Source organism: Taudactylus pleione, unplaced genomic scaffold (genome assembly GCF_031769625.1).
Source record: "Taudactylus pleione unplaced genomic scaffold, aTauple2 ptg000199l, whole genome shotgun sequence".
Classification (NCBI taxonomy): domain Eukaryota; kingdom Metazoa; phylum Chordata; class Amphibia; order Anura; family Myobatrachidae; genus Taudactylus; species Taudactylus pleione.
In genome coordinates, this window is record NW_028284601.1 from 4,943,571 (window position 1) to 4,958,515 (window position 14,945).

The 14,945-nt window shown below is 41.3% G+C and overlaps 1 protein-coding gene across 1 annotated transcript in view; it reads right to left on the minus strand.

Annotated features, from left to right (window-relative positions):
- LOC148518730 (protein FAM98A-like) overlaps positions 1-5,280 on the minus strand; it is a 34,946-nt gene extending 29,666 nt beyond the window's left edge. Inside the window, exon 1 of the mRNA XM_088477054.1 lies at positions 5,239-5,280. The gene's annotated coding sequence lies outside the window, so the exon portion shown is untranslated. The remainder of the gene's footprint in view (positions 1-5,238) is intronic.
- Positions 5,281-14,945: the final 9,665 nt, after the last annotated feature.

Below are 14,945 nucleotides of genomic sequence, written 5' to 3' on the forward strand. Positions count from 1 at the left end.
AATGTAGTAAAGGTACTGTCTAGCAATAATCTATAAAGAGCAGAAATAGAGTGTCGAAGAGGTTCTTCCTGTGAACATAGCATTTCAAAAGATGTCAAATCCCTAGGTAATATACCCTTTTTGTTTACCTTCCTCACAAATTTCACAAGTTGAATATATGACCAATATTCTGACTGGGGAAGACTTAATTCCAGACACAGATCTTGAAAAGGACGAACCCCTCTGGGACCAATTAACTGATTTAGCCTTAAAATCACAGGGGAGTTCCAAAATCGAAAGGAGTGAACATCGCCTGGGAAAAAGTCAGGGTTGCGTAGAGGAGTGGTCAATGGGGAAGGGACAGAGGAAATTGATGACTGAACCCTCAGTTTCTTCCAAATTTGAATGGTGGGAAAAATAGTGGGATGATCGATCACGGGTATAGATTAAACCCAGGGCAGAGTTTGTTAGAAAATGGCACTAGAACACTCTTCCACCAAAACCCATTAATCTTTGTTCTATAAAGAGTGTCATGGCGAAACCTCGGTTTCCTGCCAAACTAAATAAAGTCTCGCACCAACTTCTGAAGTTCCCTAAAAAAAAGATGGGGGTACCCAAATAGGAAGCGTTTGTAGGTAGTACAAGACTCTCGGGAGAATATTCATCTTAATTATATTAACTCTACCAATCCATCAAAATTTTTGGGTTGTCAAACCTTAAGGTCTGCACTAAGTTTCCAAAGTAAAGGGGAAAAATTAGCCTGAAACAGGTTTCTAACATCTTTAGTCAACTGGATGCCCAAATACTGAATTTGTGAAGGATGCTAGTTGAATGCGAATGCTGATTGTAAAACCCTGGACCATAAAATCTAGAGCATTTAAATTAAGGACCAGAGACTTTGAGTAGTTTATTTTGAAATTAGACAAGATACCACATTTTTGAAATTCAAGAGTCAAGTTGGGTAGCGAAACTACTGGGTTTGAAACAATAGTCTTCAAAAAGGGCTAACTTGTATTCCATGGTCCCCAGCCTCACCCCACGAATGTCCGGGTTACAACGTATTGCACGTGCAAGGGCCTCCATACACAATATGAAAATAATAGGAGACAGTGGACACCCCTGCCTAGTCCCATTGGAAATCAAAAAAGGTTCAGATAAGATACCATCTACTTTAACCCGTGCACAAGGAGTTTTATACAAGGCCAAAATTCTGGCAAGGCACACAGGACCCAAGCCCATATGTTGGAGCACACCAGCCATAAATTACCAATCCACCCTATCAAAAGCCTTTTCAGCATCAGTGGATAACAATATTGTAGGAGTCTGTGATGACATGGCCTTAAACATTAGATCAATCATTTTTGTTGTGTTGTCTTCTCCACCAGGGACAAACCCAACCTGATCATTATGAATTACAGTGGTTAACAAGGGCTTAAGTCGGTTAACTAGCACTTTGGCGTATAGTTTAAGATCAGTATTGAGCAAAGATATTGGCCGGTAACTTGAACACAGAGTCGGGTCCTTGTCTGCCTTAGAAAGAACAGTGACATGAGCTTCAAACATTTGGGCAGAAGAGATTTTCACACCATCAACATCATTACATGCCTGCAGTGTCGGACTGGAGCATTAAGGGCCCACCAGGGAAATACAATAGCAGGGGCCCACCAAGGGGGTGGAACTGGCTATTGAGTAGGTGTGGCCATCAAATGGAGGGGTTTGACCAGAGTCAGAATGTGGCATGAAGTGCCCACTGTGGATTGAATTCTAGGGGACCACTTGTGACTTGTGTCACATCAAGTGGTAGCGTACTGCTAAGTGGAAAGTGGTCACCCTGTGACGAAAGCAAGATCATCCCCCGCAGTACAGGACTAGTGTCTAACAACTGTGCACAGGTATATACTACATATACATTATAGCAGACCTGGATAAATGTCTAGGAAAACTAGGAGCCATGGGCAAATGTCAGGAGCCAATAATTTGGGACATTAATATTCGATCATGCAGTATGCCAACAAAAAATAATATGGGTAACCTGTATGGTCAGACAAATGGGCCAGGAACAATGTCCTTCTTGAAATATAACCAGCATCGCCTCCATACAAATTATATCAGTTTCACCAAAGTATATTAGCGCCAGTGACTACACATACAGGCCTGTGCCCAAACACTTACAACTACCCCATGCTGAGTGCATGCGATCTAACTGAAATAGGTATCCATTCAGAAAATGCACTACTCAGGATGATGCAATGATGAAAGATGCAATTCTGGCAACAAGCCCACAGCACAGTCATTACACTGACTCAAGATGGTTCTCTTGTGTTCGTCCAATCAGAAACACCCTTTTATAAATAAAGAGAAATGGCCAAAATACATCTGACGCAGTATCACCCAGAAATACACACAGATCCATATGTTCAGTATAGAACATACACAGTTTGCTAAAATTTGATAAATGCAGTCATGCACAGAGCTGTGCGCGAATCAGAATTAGGCCCTGAAGGTGTAGATTTATTAAATTTGAGTATAAAGTACCAAATGAAAGATAATTAATGAACATGGATTTTAATCAGGGCAAAAGTTTACTTTTAATTAGATTGGTTGGGTACGGTATCCTGGCGGTCAGAATCCCAACACTAGAAGGTAAGCTTCATAACACTAAAGTTGCATACACACGTAACGATTTTTTGAACGATTTAACTACTGTATAACGACGTCGTTATCATTCAATCGTCGAAAAAATCGTTCAGTTTCTGAGTTATAACGAATGATTATCGTTCATGCGCGTTCCCGTTTGTAGTTCATTCTGACTGACCAACTGAACGATTTTCATTAAGGGAAGTTACAAAAATCGTTTGTAGTTCAAAAAAATCGTTAATTACACTTTAAAAAATCTGACATAGGCCCTGATTCAGAGCCGGACGCAAGTGGCTGCTCGTTCGCTCCGAGCGATGTTTGCCCAACTGCGCATGCGTACGGATCGAAATACGCATGTGCGAACCACTCAGTGCGGCCGAAAATCGTGTGCTCGCAAAATAGCGAATGCCTGCTATTTTGAGTGACAGAATGAGGCGTATGTGGGTGGTAACAGGGGAAGGTGCTTGAAAACGGGGAGTGGAGATCCGATCGCAGGCGTGCTTAAAGGTCAAAACAGGCGTTTTATGGGTGTGCATATTTAAAACAGCAGCGTCATTGACCACGTCACTGGGTTAATTTAAAGCCAGAACTGCTCGCAAAATTGTGGTAGCAAAAACCAACCACAAGAATAGCGAGCAGCTCATACCCTGTTCGATGTACTCAATTAATCTAATAAATAGCGGACATGACGTAGGATGCGAGCGGCCAGGGGGCGTATTTTTCCAAAAAACGACCGCAAGTTTTGTTCGCTCGTTCAGACCTAGAGGCGTGAACAGACCGCAAACAGCGAACGGTTCATTTGAATAGCCACCCCTTGTTTTAGAACGAACGACCGCAAATAGCGAGTGGCTCTGAATGAGGGCCATAATTTGACATAAAATCATTGGTAACAAAATCGTTGTGTGTGTATGGTGTATGCAGCTTAACCCTTACCCCTCCCTCGTGCCTAAACCTAATCTCCCCCCAAGCCAGGATGCTGACTACATTCCAATTGGATATAATTTTACCTGTCATAGTTTTACCAAGATACTCACTACAAATAAACAAATAATTAACATATTACAACCTAGTCATCAGAGTCAGATCTATTATAAAATATAAAATAAGCTTACAGACCTTTGTTTTCAAAAGAACACAGAAAGCGGTAGTTCAATGGTGCACCAACCGATTTGATAGATTTAAAATATAACTTTTAATAAGTATTATTTAAGAAAGATATTTCCCCTCCGGGAGTAGGTTGACGAAGTATTGAAATTGAAAATAAAAATAAAAAAATTAAATAAAAATTGTATTAAAACCAGTGTGTCAGGGATATACTCATAGTCTATTGACTATATTGACTAAGCGGAACAAACCCCATATGCAGCAAATCTTACACTAATGGAATATTGAAGCTATTGTAGTTATTCCATATAAGCTAATAATCTCCACCAGTGTTGGTTATATACACTGATATAACAGTGTGACTTGAAATTAGGTGGACAGCTGTTGAAAGCTGCTTATACTGTATCACATATTATGCTGATAATTACCCCCGGCAGTCATATATATTCACTGCACCCGTGTTCAGCATTTATATTGTTTGATATTTAGTAACAATATTATCAACAGTGGATCAATATGGGCAGCTTATATAAAGTCAGTTATGTGCTATATTATTAATTACCACTGGCAATCTAGTGCATTCACAGGAACTGTGTTCAAACATTTAACATACATGGAGGACTGATACACCTATGCCGCGGTCAGCGTTCAAAACTGAGTCTACAATATGGCTCAAAGTTAAATATACAGTTGCTAATAGCTGTTACAGAGTGTCACATAGTACGCTAATAAATACCATCAGAAGTCAGATACATTCACTGCAACCATGGTTAGCGTTACTTATGTGGTCCACAGTGTAGTTAGCATGTATCAAAACTGCTGTAGCTTTTCCATAATATGTTAATAGTTTCTACCAGTATTAATTATATATACTGATGTTACAAATGTGACTTAAAGTTAGATTGATGTTACAAATGTGACTTAAAGTTAGATAGGCAGCTGTTTAAGGCTGCTTATATTATATCATAAAACACGCTGGTAATTACCCCGGCAGTCAGATATATTCACTGCAGCCGTGTTCAGCGTTTATGTTGTTATATTTAATAAAAAATGTTGCCAACAGTGAATCAATATGTACAGCTATATAAAGCCACTATAGTACATTATGCCATATACTATTAATTACCCCCGGCAGTCAGATACATGCACTGAAGCCGTGGTTGACCTTAGGCATAAATATAAGACTGCTACAATTATTCGATGACACGCTGACAAATCTCCACCAGCATTCAGATCTATGTACTGATGCCGAGGTCAACGTACAGGACTGAGTCTGTAGTGTGACTCAGAGTTGAATATACAGATATTGAAAGCTGTTACAAGGTATCACATAGCACGCTGATAGATACCACCGGCAGTCAGATACAGTCACTGCTGCCGTGGTCAGCGTTGCATATGCGGTCCGCAGTAAAGATTTTGAACCCCTGACACACGCATACCGATGCGCATTTCGCCCGCCTAGAGCTTAATCATGGTAACAACCCGATACCTGGGTTGATACACTTTAAATACACTCACCTCTGTCTTTCAGCCTAACAGTCAGCCAATCAGATCTCCGTCAGTACGGAGACTCAGGGACAGGATTGCTAGGTGTTAGTTGAAATCTGCACCAGACAGAAATAATGGATACTAGAAAAGCTGATCCCAGCTTAGCCACAAAGCTAAGATAAGCCATCCAAGGGGAATTTATTACTATGAGCACGCCAAATCAGATCAAGATTGAATAGAATAATACATTAATTCAATTATATATTAGATTATTACCTTAATTATCTTGTATATCAAAATTATTATTAAAATGAATTAATTCAATTATTTAGTCATACAAATATACAAGTGAAATGTCTTAGTGATTAGGTGCAAATTAAATAAGTGAATAAAAAACCAATACAAAAACATGAAAGAATGAAGAGAGAGATAAAAAATAAAAATAGAAGACTCTCAAAGGTGTAAATAATATTAAAGTGTAAAAATAAGTATCGTGTATAACACTTGATTATATTAATGATAATAGTGACGTAATATAATAGTAATGTAAATTCGTATATCAGAATTATTATTAAAATAATTAATTAAATTATTTAGTCATAAAAGTATGAAAGTGAAGTACCTTAGTGATTAAGTGCAAATTAAATAGGTGAATAACACCATAAACTTTTTTAAGGTGAAAAAACGGCACTTAACGTGGATTCTTTTTCAGGACACATCAGGTCCTGAAAAAAAAGCCCCGATAAGTGTCAACGTCGGGCTGACACGGGCTAATTGGATAGCCCTGGGGAATCCATTAGTGCCCAATGTTCGGGGCTAATTTGATACCCCCCTTAATTGTAATCACAGATAAGGTGAACATATTGGTTGTAGACAGATTGTCAACAAGCCGCACATGACCCTGCTACAGTTTAAAGCTTTCTCCCCTCAGACCTCTCAACATGTCCCGAAGATCTCTCCGCATGTCCACAGAGCTCCTACATGACCCTCAGACCTCCGCTCATTTTAAATAAACAAAGAGTAGTTGTAAAATATTTAAAAAAAATCTATAAACCTGTAAAAAAAATTTTTAAAAAAAAACTCTAGATATTAAAAAGGAATAAAGCATTTTGAACAGAAAATTGTGCTTATCTGCCATCCTTAAAGATTTAGTTATGTGGAGTTGAACACGGTTGGTCCTCCATTCATCCACATCACTTCTGGTCAGCAACCACCTGCCTGCGGCAGAGAGAGACATTGGGTGAATGGACAGAGGCACAGATATTGGGAGGGGGAAAGGCACAGAGGGAGTGGGTACAGAGGAACAGACAGGGAATAGGGGGCAGAGGCACAGACAAGGAGTAGGGGGGCAGAAGCACAGACAAGGAGTAGGGGGCAGAGGCACAGACAGGGTGTAGGTACAGAGACACATACAGGAAGTGGGGACAGAGGCACAGACGGAGTGGGGACAGGCGTAGCACAGGCAGGGAGAAGGCACTGAGGCACAGGCAGGGAGAAGGCACTGAGGCACAGGCAGGGAGAAGGCACTGAGGCACAGACAGGGAGAAGGCACTTAGGCATAGCATAGACAGGGTGTAGGGACAGAGGCACAGACAGGGAGGGTGGGCAGAGGCATATACAGGAAGTGGGGACAGAGGCAAAGACAGTGAGTGGGGACAGAGGCATAGCATAGACAGGGAGAAGGGACTGAGGCACAGACAGGGAGTAGGGACTGAGGCATAGCATAGACAGGGAGAAGGGACTGAGGCACTGACAGGGAATAGGGACTGGACTGGGGCATAGCATAGACAGGGAGTAGGAACTGAGGCACAGACAGGGAGTGTGGGCAGAGACACAGACAGTCTGTGGGGACAGAGGCATAGCATAGACAGGGAGAAGACTGAGGCACAGACAGGGAGTAGGGACTGAGGCATAGCATAGACAGGGAGAAGGGACTGAGGCACAGACAGGGAGTAGGGACTGGGGCATAGCATAGACAGGGAGAAGGGACTGAGGCACAGACAGGGAGTAGGGACTGAGGCACAGACAGGGAGTAGGGACTGAGGCATAGCATAGACAGGGAGTGTGGGCAGAGGCACAGACAGTCTGTGGGGACAGAGGCGGCACAGACAATCTGTGGGGACAGAGGCGGCACAGACAATCTGTGGGGACAGAGGCACAGACAGTCTGTGGGGACAAAGGCATAGCATAGACAGGGAGAAGGGACTGAGGCATAGCATAGACAGGGGGTAGGGGCACAGACTATGCAGCTACTACATAACCTTGCTCTGTTTAGTGCACACTATCCTGCCTGCAGCCTGGCCAATGGATCAGTGTGTCCTGGCATCTGGTGTAGAGAAGAAGAGAGGAGAGCTGGGGGCGGGGCAACTACTGATGCCGGGGAAGGTAAGCTGATCGGGGGTAGGTGGATCCATGTGAGAGCAGTACTACATTAAAATCTATCCCTGCTGCAGGCGCCAATGATCTCAGCCAGGAACTGCAGGGAATCGTATAAATTAAACAAGCAGATAATATATCCCTCACCCACACAGAGAAGCTGCACTTGCTAGATTTCTTCTCTCAAAGTAAGTGATTGGCTTCTTCTTTGTAACAGCTGCTCCTTTCGGTTCCTCTTCAGCATGCGCTGTAGCAAGCGTGGCAGGACGTCATGACATCACATTCATGCCGTCTAGAGGAAGCAGAGCGGAAGGCAGAGATTCGGAGTGAACAGTACAGTAGCTGTTACCGTGGACTCAGAGAACATTGCATCGGGTCACTTGGTGGTCCATGGGGCTGGGAAATTAACTTGGTACTTGTGTAAAAAAAAAAATAGCAAAATCCGCCGACTGCACCCGCCAGCGGTACCGCGTGATCAGGTTTGGCCCCGCCCCTCGATAGCAGAGGGCGGAGCTCAAAGTCAGTGGGGCCCACCGGGGATTACCCCAGCCCCCCGGTGGGCCTGTCCAACCCTGAATGCCTGTAGTAGAAGAGGGGCCAACTGAGATTGGAACAATATTGTAATATGATATGGTAAACCCATCAGGACCTGGGCTCTTACCAGCTGGAGTGCACTTAATTGCCGACTCCAGTTCGGCTAGTGAAATTGCTTGTTCTAAAATAAGTTGAGCTTCATCCGGAATACTAGGAAAATTACTAGAAGTAATCTTCTAGCTCTTTGGTCCAGGGTCATGGGGGCCGATAGGGAGTAAAGGCCAGAATAATACCTCTGAAAAGAATCTGCAATCTGCTCCGTAAGAAAGCTGACGCTGCCTTTTGAGTTTTTAACCTTAGAAATAAAAGTTAAAGCCCTTTGTTCTCTTAAGGAGCGTGCCAGGAGCTTCCCAGGTTTGTTACCCCATTGAAAATACTTATATCGACACTTTTGAAAAGCTAGCTTGGTCTTATCCCATATCAATTTATTCAAGTGAGATCGAGCTTGTGCTAGCTCAATGCCCACAGTGGCATCCAAAGTAGATTTGTGTGATAGTTCGAGTGAATGAATTTTAAGCAGGAGAGCCTTTTTCTGTGCTTCCCTTTGTTTTTTAGCTAAGGATCCTAATTGGATACGTTTTCCTCGAATCACACTTTTGTGAGCCTCACATAAGGCGCATTTGCTAAAATCAGTGGTATTATTAAAGGATATATACTCCTCAATAGTTTTAATAACTGTCTTTATATTCAGGAAGCTGAATTACTTTCATTCAGTTTCCAGGACCAACACTTACAGTAGGTGTGGACTTTGGAACAAGAACATGTAGGAAAACGGGCATGATCTGACCATGTAATAGAACCAATTGCTTGTTATGAAATAAGATGCAATGGTCTATGCGAAATGAAAAAATAATCTAATCGAGAATATACGTTGTGAGGATTAGAAAAAAAAAGTAAAATCTTTGTCTTTTGGGTGTTGCGCTCTCCAAGCATCCAACAGTTGATGTTCATGAAAAAGTTTCCTTACCTTGCGCAGATCGGCATGGGATATATTCGAGCTAGATCTAGAGGTGTCCAGAGTCTGATCAAACGTCCAGTTGAAGTCTCCACCTATAACAACAATACCTTGTTGCACAGATTCAACAAACTGCAGTACTTTAGTAAAACAGGCATGCTGTCTCCTATTGGGAGCATAAATGTTTACAAAAGTATACATTTGATGAAAAAGTTTCCCTACAACAACTAAGGCTCGGCCTTCAATCAACACTGTGTGTGACTACATCCGTAAGGGGAAGGCGTCTAGAAAATAAAATTGCAACCCCTTTAGTTTTACCCTCCGGATTGTCGCTGGTCTTTGACCATGTATAGTAATGATTTTTAATCGAAGGGGCATTTCCCTGTTTGAAATGAGTTTCCTGTACAAATATAATATCAAGCTTCTCATTTCGAACCTCATGAAGGACAGAAGACCGCTTTTCTGGGATATGTAACCCCTTCGCATTAATAGAAGAGAGTTTTAATGTATCCAAACCATAGGGATGACTCACCAGAGAAAACAATAAAAAGAGAAAAAGAAAAGGAAAACACATTCCTGGCTTAGAAGTACCTTTTTCCATAAAAGCAGATCATGATAGAACCTAAATGTCATAGGAAATATGCACTACCTGAGGAGACCCAGGAGGAAAAACAAGGGAGGAACAAAGGAAAAAACAATAGGAATATAGACACATAACAAAAAAGATAAACATTGCAGAATATCAATAAAAACAGATACACATAAACGAATACAAAAAAATTTGCCCTGGAACACATGAATCCGAAGACGCCCACGTTCCTTCAGAATATGGCAAATCATGTCCAGTGCTCCATGCTCCCAGCCTCGGTATTGTTGCTTATTTGTATCTGACCCCCTCCGCTCAATACATTACTGCACCTTTGGGCCTTGTGCCCCTTACATCTGCAGAAGCATGTCAGTAGAACTCTGTGCTGCCAGTAAAGACGTGGGCCCAGCAAAAGGAGTTGAGATTGCTTCTGCCAGTTGTAAAGTTCAAAACTTTGGAGGAAGCTGCTGACAATCTCTAGAGGTGGAGAAACGCGTAAAGAAAACCTTTATCTTCTTCACTACTGCTGGCAATATTGGTACCCACTGAAAGCGCAGAGTAGGGTGTAACCAGTACTCCAGAGAAAGCTTCGAAACCTGGATTACATGAGCAGCCTAGAGTGATTTTACCTGCCAGTGTGTGCTAGTGGGGACATTACCCAATGGGAAGAAAGAAGACCGTAAGGCGTTTTTTCAATAGTAGATTAAATCATCTCCAGGCCAGGAAGATCGAGGAAAATCGTTATTGACTTTATTACGTTTTGCCTACTAACCCTGCTAATAATACCTGGGACAAGTTCCGGTTGTATAACTGGTATATGGGCCATTTACGAACAATTAACTAACATCGTGCTGATTAAACAATAGACTAACGCACAGGTTCTCAAACTCGGTCCTCAGGACCCCAAACGGTGCATGTTTTCCATGTCTCCACAGTAAATCAAGTGAAATAATTAGCTCCACCTGTGAACCTTTTAAAATGTGTCAGTGAGTAATGAGTACACCTGTGCACCTGCTGGGTGACCTGCAAAACATGACCTGTGTGGGGTCCTGAGGACCGAGTTTGAAAACCACCGGACTAACGTGAAATCCAGAGCACAAATGAATAGAGACTTCCAGACCTTTATTTCTGTTTGGAAGTCCTGTAATAAATAGAAACAATCAGCACTTTAGGTTGTTAAAACTGGTGTTTGAATAGTCTGCCATATATTCAACCCTGTACTGCTCCATATTCAGCCCTGGTCAGGGCATGTGACCCTCTCTACCCATACAACATTCCTCAAAAAGAGGAATACAGGTGCTCAACTATAAATTAACTGATTGTATATAAATAAATAAATTTTTGCACTGAGTAGAGGTTATGGGCCTACCCATCACATCCGGGTAACCTCTGTCGGGTAGGTCCCTAACATACTAGGGTTCAAATCCAGATCGCAGGACACCCCCAAACTAGCCCAGCTAAGCCACCGCTAAAATAAGAAAAGTGAAGTGTAAAGGAAATAGTTAAGAGCAGCCGCAGCTGCATATAAAGAATAAAAATAAAAAAGTGAGGTACATACAGTCAGGTGCATAAATATTGGGACATTGACAGAATTTTCATATTTTGGCCTCTATTCACCACCACAATGGCTTTGAAATGAAACAAACGAGATGTGCTTTAACTGCAGACTTTCAGATTTAATTTGAGCGTAATTACATCCAAATCAGGTGAACGGTGTAGGAATTACAATGGTTTCTATATGTGCCTCCCACTTTTTAAGGGGCCAAAAGTAATGGGACTATCAACTCAAAAGCTATTTCATGGACAGGTGTGGGCTATTCCCTCGTTATTTCATTATCAATTAAGCAGGTAAAAGGTCTGGAGTTGATTCTAGGTGTGACATTTGGAATCAGTTGCTGTCGACTCTCAATATGAGATCCAAAGAGCTGTCACTATCAGTGAAGCAAGCCATCATTAGGCTGAAAAATCAAAACAAACCCATCAGAGAGATAGCTAAAACATTAGGTGTGGCCAAATCAACTGTTTGGAACAAAAAGAAAGAACGCACCGGAGAGCTCAGCAACACCAAAAGACCCGGAAGACCGCGGGAAACAACTGTGGTGGTTGACAGAAGAATTATTTCCCTGGTGAAGAAAAACCCCTTCACAACAGTTGGCCAAAACAAGAACACTCTCCAGGAGGTAGGTGTATATGTGTCAAAAGTCAACAATCAAGAGAAGACTTCACAAGAGTGAATATAGAGGGTTCACGACAAGATGTAAACCATTGGTGAGCCTCAAAAACAGGAACACCAGATTAGAGTTTGCCACAGATTAGAGTTTGCCAAACAACATCTAAAAAATCCATTACAGTTCTGGAACAACATCCTATGGACAGATGAGACAAAGATCAACTTGTACCAGAGTGATGGGAAGAGAAGAGTATGGAGAAGGAAAGGAACTGCTCATGATCCAAAACATACCACCTCATCAGTGAAGCATGGTGGTGGTAGTGTCATGGCGTGGGCATGTATGGCTGCCAATGGAACTGGTTCCCTTGTATTTATTAATGATGTGACTGCTGACAAAAACAGCAGAATGAATTCTGAAATGTTTCGGGCAATATTATATGCTCATATTCAGTCAAATGCTTCAGAACTCATTGGACGGCGCTTCACAGTGCAGATGGACAATGACCCGAAGCATACTGCAAAAGCAACCAAAGAGTTTTTTTAAGGCTAAAAAGTGGAATGTTATGCAATGGCCAAGTCAATCCACTGACCTGAATCCAATTGAGCATGCATTTCACTTGATGAAGACAAAACTGAAGGGAAAATGCCCCAAAAACAAGCAGTAACTGAAGACATTTGCAGTAGAGGCCTGGCAGAGCATCACCAGGGATGAAACCCAGCGTCTGGTGATGTCTATGCGTTCCAGCCTTCAGGCTGTAATTGCCTGCAAAGGATTTGCAACAAAGTATTAGAAAGTGAAAGTTAGATTTAGGATTGTTTAGTTTGTCCCATTACTTTTGGCCCCTTAAAAAGTGGGAGGCACATACAGTATACAAACCATTGTAATTCCTACACCTTTCACCTGATTTGGATGTAATTACCCTCATTAAATCTGAAAGTCTGTAGTTAAAGCACATCTTGTTTGTTTCATTTCAAAGCCATTGTGGTGGTGAATAGAGGCCAAAATATGAAAATTCTGTCAATGTCCCAATATTTATGCACCTGACTGTATATAAAAAATACAAAAAGAGAGAATACTAGCGCACTGAAACACTGGGGACTGTCCAAGTTAAGTGAGCTGCAGTTTAGGGTACCTGACTCGAACCCTAAACATATAAACACAAATGAAGAATAAACTGCGCTCAACTAGACGTGGTTATAGAACGTGGAGGGTGTTTATATATAGATATAGATACTATGGGTCAGTATCTAGACAAAATGACACTACACATATTAATGATCTCTGTATTAGTGGAATAGTTCAGTGACCAAAGATTGTAGGAAAAACCTACCATATTAAACTGATAATGACCTGTTGGGCTACTAAAAAATCACTGAGTATGCTGGTACATTGATAAATAATTTAATGGAAAATGAAAAATAAAACAGAAGTAAACTCAAATATAATCGGATATATCAACATATAGGTTCAATGAGTATGAAACACACAGTATAAATAGTGCATAGGAATTAAATAGTAAAAGTTCCCAATCCTCTGATTGGCGTGAATAAAGATCAATTATGTAGGGGAGATCAGTTACAGGATCTGCTGATCATGAATAGAAAAGACCCCCGGTAGGTCACTAACTGTATATATCAATTTCTGGAATAGATCACAAGGAGAATTGTCCTGGTGGGTGATTGGAAGGAGAATGTAGGGGAAAAAATCCGGTATGTGGAACGGTGATGGTACCAGCGGCGTCCCGCTGATACTTGATGTTAAGTCCTGGTGTTATGTACAGAGATGCCCAGGGTAGACTTCTTTGAGGAGGGAGTACGGACTAACCGGCAAGTAAGGGGTGTATCTCGACCAGTAGGCACTCCTATGGCGACTGTCAGCGGAACGTCTGGTCCCAGGCGTTCGCCAACACCGCTACACGGAGTGACCACTATGTTGGTGAGGAGGGATATTATGGCTCGAGCTTTAGGAGCCGGTGATCATATATCCCCTCCGCACTTGGAGACTTACCTACCTGTCTCTCGCCGTTGTCCACTCCTTCCTCCGGCCGGTGCTTGCTTGCAGTCTCGCGTCCTTCTCCTCGCGTGGCAACGATGGCTGGGGTGCGCGCGTATACAATCTTCTCCGTCTCCTTACTTCCGGGTTGTGGTCACGTGATGGTGATCAAGCCGCGGCTTAGTGGGTCTCAATGTAAGCAGTCTTGTGTAACAGATCTCCAATGAAAATGACAGAATCACAATGTCTCAATGTCTCCAACGCGTTTCTGCCTATTCAGGCCTTTTTCAAGGAGTAAATGGTGTCATTGATCCTGTGTTTAAATAGAGGAAGGTCCTCTTGTAATAGGTCATAGCCCAGTGGGAGGGTCTCAGTGATTATAATGGAAAAGTCTGGCATAAGGACTATGGGATATGGACCTTGGTACTTGGTTTAACATAAAATGCGGACCGTAGAGGTTGATGAAATACAGATTCATACAGCAAGCAAAGAATGAAAATCTTCATAAAGAAAAATATGTCAAAAAGTTTAAATATTAATAGTATTAATAGAAATAAAAATAAATATAAATATAAAAATAAAATAAATAAGAAAGAAAAAAAAAAAAAAAAATAATAATATAATAATAATAATAAATATAAAAATAAATATAAAATTAAATTAAAAAATAAATAAAATATGAAATAAAAATAAATATAAATATAAATAAAGGAATAGTAAAAATAATACTCATAATTCTCATGATTAATACCAGGGTAGTGAGGAGTGTATTTGTGGAAATGTAAACACATCCATCTTCATTTTCTGTAGTGAGTATTGATAAATATCGGGCCGTATTGGCATCGTTGTGCCTCTTATTAATGGATTATTTAGAGATCTCATTTGTTGTTCTTACATATAATAGATTTGACCTCATTATCTAAATTATGTCCTCGAGGGGCGAATGTTCTAAGTTCGTAAATCCATTCTAATTCCCTAGTGTTGATCCTGTGATCAAAGTCACCACCTCTCCAATTGTATTTTACTTGTTCCAAACCTATAAATTTGAGTGATTTTGGATTAC